Source organism: Nematolebias whitei, chromosome 18, assembly GCF_014905685.2.
Source record: "Nematolebias whitei isolate Nwh7 chromosome 18, NemWhi1, whole genome shotgun sequence".
In the NCBI taxonomy this organism is placed as follows: Eukaryota; Metazoa; Chordata; class Actinopteri; order Cyprinodontiformes; family Rivulidae; genus Nematolebias; species Nematolebias whitei.
Genome location: NC_056515.1, coordinates 8,234,479 through 8,238,928, shown reverse-complemented (window position 1 = coordinate 8,238,928; position 4,450 = coordinate 8,234,479).

Genomic DNA, 4,450 nt, shown 5'->3' with positions numbered 1-4,450 from the left:
CATCTCTCTGTAAGATAAATCTCAATTTTCCATCTTTAAACTCTCCTATTTGTTAAAAAATCAATCACCGCCGTGTGAATTGATGTCTGCTGTTCTGCTGAAAAGTGAAAACAATCGCCGTATTGTTCTCACTTCCTGTAAAATTAATTATCTTGTCACTACATGTATTCTACCAAATTAATATAAACAGTGTGCTGTAAAACGCTTTATTCTGTTTATACTCTACATATTGGTGGCCCGTAACGTGCTCATAAATGGACTGTGTATACGATTAATAATTGATTTTACATGTTGGCATGAAAAATAACAGATTGTTAGCTGTGTTGAACGCAGCGTGCTGAAGCTGTGCGCTTGAAGTCAAAACGCTGCATGTTTACGCTGTGTTGAGCTAGTGATGTTTTGAAGCTGAATTTGTGGGTCATATGTCTTTATGAAAGCTGAAATTGTACGTCTGTTATGTGTAACATAAGCTGGCTTTGAGCTGTGGAAACGCTGTATTCTGTTTAAACCGTGTTCCAGACGCTGATCTGGTACCGGCTCGGTTCTGAAAAAGTTCGAACGAGTTGTTTAAATAGCTAGAAAGACGTTTTTGAGACCGGGGCGCCGACTCCGTGCTGCTGGGAGCTTATTGATTACATCTTTTAACAGAAAAAAGTGCATTTTGACAGTTTAAAAGACAAAAAGTTGACGGACTTGTTCAGATAAATCTAACATGCTAGCTGGGGAAAACGCTGCGTGATTGGTTGAAAAAGACCGTGTGTAACGTTTTGATTGGCTGACAGACGTGTCAGTAGTGACTAACTCTGACGTGTCAGGTCGTGTTGCTCTGTCATTGAACGATTCAGTCACGTGACCCGGAAATGAAAACTCGTTTTTCATAGGGAATAAAATCTGCTTTTTAAAGCTGAAAAGTGCTTAAAAGCTGTATTCTGATACGATGCTTCGTGTCTTCGAAGCATAATTGTTGAAATTTTGCCACGTTAGAGTTTAAAATCCGTCATTAAATGATGTTTTTGAACAACGCTAGCGATGCTAATTTTAAGCTAACAGCTAACGACCGGGTGAGTGACGTGTCACGTCATTTCCTCCATGTCGGAAATGAGCTCGGTTGCAACCGAGAGCTTCGCTGTGCTTAAAATCACTAAATAAAGCTGCCATATGTCCCAGAAAACTCATGTTTCATGCAAAGAAGTCGTGCTTGTTGAAAGAACGCCGCTTTTACGCTTCAATACCGTTCAGAAATGTTGATTTTAACCGAGTTTAGCCGAAGCTAACTTTAAGCTAAGCGGCTAAAAACAGGATGTCAACCGAACGTCACAGGAAGTCGTCATAAACTCCTGCTGGTAGAAAGCTAAACACTGCCCCCTCCTGGGAAACTTGAGATCACAGTTTCACTTCATCTTTAGGTATTTTAGTGAAATTAAACGTTTTTTTTTTCTTCTGTAAGGCATTTTTGAGTTGATAAACGTTCCTCAAAGCTGAATAATCAATGTTATCTTGCATTTAAAAAGTATTTCAGGTATTTATGCAGACAGGCATTTACCAAAAAACTTTATTCACTGGTAATTCCTTATAAAAAGGTACAAAATAAAAGTTAGAAACTTTTTTAAAAAAAAGGACAGATACAGAAGTTCACAGAGGTAAAAGTTTACTCATTTGCTAAAAGATAATGCACGTTTAATTGCTAAATCACTAAATAAGAGTAAATATATCAGGAAAAAGAGACTTTTCTGATTTTATTTACCACCTAAACAAATACATCTTCCTATTTAATTTTAAATAGAAGTTACTGACAGGAGGACAGGAGTAATAACAGTTTTCTGAAGAAAGACTGATTAATCCTGACACATCATCAATTTTTCTTTTTCTTTTCACCACTTGGTTCTATGAGTAACTGTTAAATAGCAAATTTCTGGAACAGAACGGTTTAAAAAGTGTCTTTAAACTGATTTGCTGTGAGACTTTTTAGAAAAATTGCAGGTTTATTAAAAATTCAGTGCTTTAGAGTAAAATACACTAAAAAGAGCTTGGTAATCTAGTATCTGTTAAGAAATAAGCACATAAAAAGTAACACTGCCAGAGAGCATTTACTTAAGAATATTCATGAATTGGGGTAAAACCTGAGATAGGTACTCACATTTGAATAAGTTGACTTATAACAGTACTTTTGTGTAAACCCAAAGCTAAAATAGTGTGAAAACTCAATGACAACTTGAATACAAATATTTACCTGTAAAATATCTGAAGCTTGCAACTGTTTTTAACAGATAAAGTGCTACACAGTGAAAAACATGACAGGTGTGTTAGAAAAAGACTTTGATCCTTATGGGATGCAGGGCTGTTTAGAATATGCGTTGAAGCTGCTGACAGCACCCTTACATCCATATAGACAGGAACAGGCGGACAGCATGAACCCAAAAGAGTTAGTGGACAATCTGAAGGAGGTTGCAGAAACTGTGACCTCTACAAAAATTTCAATGTCAAACTATGAAAAGCTGGCTAAAATGGCAATGTTGCTGAAAGAATCTTACTTTGCATTAAGACGGGATCACGTCGTGACACTGTCACAAGTTTCCCGCTGCGAAGGCGAAATAGATGTGCTTAAAAAAGATCTGCACAAAAGCAGAGTGGATAAAGAGGTATTTCTGGAAGAAGTTATGCGTTTACGAAGTGAATGTCAAACCTCCCAGGAACGCTTAAAAACATGTGAGGAGAAGCTAAGAGCAGCAACAAATAAAAGTTCTGACGTGGGGCGAGGTGGTCTGGAATCCAGAAAAGACCTTGAACAGTGTCGGGATAATCCACCAAAACCTCCAAAAATCTTTTACAGACCTCCTGCTTGTAATCCACCCTCACCTAAAGTGGTAGGAACAGACCTGAACAGGTTTCCTCCACCAAACCTGCAACAGTGGGCTGTGAATGTGTTTGAGGTATGTTCTCATGATAAGACGCCCATAGAGGTGTTTCCTGATATAAAGGTTAAACCCCACTCCCTAGAAATGGAAGGAAGGCGCGCCGCGTCACCTCCTCCTAAAACAGGCGAGAAAAGGCAGTATTTTCAAACTAACAAACCACGTGATGAAGGTGCACGCTGGGACAAAAAGGCTCCTCTTTCAGAGGATGAACGTGCTTATCGTATATGGGGCATGCGTAGGACGCAAAGATATGGGATCCAAGAGGACCCATATTATCAGGGGAAATCCGAAGAGGAACCCCCAAAAGACGTACCTAACCCTCCCCCACCTCGGACGAAACGACCCGAGGCGATAAAATCACAAAGGTCCCAGGAACAAGGCCCTAAACCTCTGAGCTCGGAGGAGACAGAGAAACTACAAAGGTTTGTAGAAACTTTGAAAAACGCTGAAATGGGAATCCAACCAGGAGCACTATGTAGTGATGCGATCACTACTAACTCTGAAGGCGCGAATGACAACATTACAGATGTCGGTGAAACACACCAAGACATTGCTGTTGCTGCCTCCAACAACCCCTCATCGGACGAAGGGGGGATAAACTCACACACAAACGATGATGAGTCATCGCAAACTGAAAACTCAGAACCTGATTTTCATGATTTTGAACTAGGCATTCCAGTTCTGGGAGGACTCCCAGATAACCTGGTACCGAGTCAAGAAGCTGGGCCAGTATGTTTCACGAAACCATCACAGGCCATCGCTCTTTTCTCAACCAATGACGTCGACCAAGGACCTCAAACCTATGGTGTCCTACCCATAGACAGGTCCGACGACTCAGAAAAGGATTCGTTGGAGCTCCCCAAGGAGCAAGAACCCTTAACAGTCTCATCACAGATTGAACAGGTGGTCGCCCAAGCCGACACTCTGACATCTGATGAAGAAAGAGACAAACTTCGCCAAGTTCTTTCAAAATATGAAAAGTCATTTTCAACTGACCCAGACATCCTCCAACTTCAGAAGTTGGATGATCCTGCAATTAACTCGATGATACTGTATCTGACTGACCCAGACAAATACACTCCATCGAAAGGTAAACTGGATTCCAATCCAGACCTAAAAGTCCTCTTTCAGCTGCGCAAACAGTTAAAACTACTCAAGGACAACCTAACTTTAGCTCATGGAGCGACGTCCTCACCCGTGTTCGCGGTCTCCCATGACCGAAGGGGGGTGACGCCAGTTAGGATAATGCTACCAGACGCGATAACGTGAGCAAATCTGACATTCAGAGTGAGTGACGCACCGAAACGTCGTTTTCTAGTTGCTTAATCACTGCTTTTGTCAATGTTGAAACGTTGTTTTACTGGTTGCTTAGTCACTGTTCTTGTCGATGTTGAGACATCGTTTAATTGGTTTTTGGTATTGTTTTTGAACACCCCAGGCAAGAATGAATTTTGTTGTGTAGTTAAGTTAGAGACTAAGAGGCCTTTAACCATGCCAACATGCAGTTCATTCGTTAAATTGCAATCTTTGCGGAG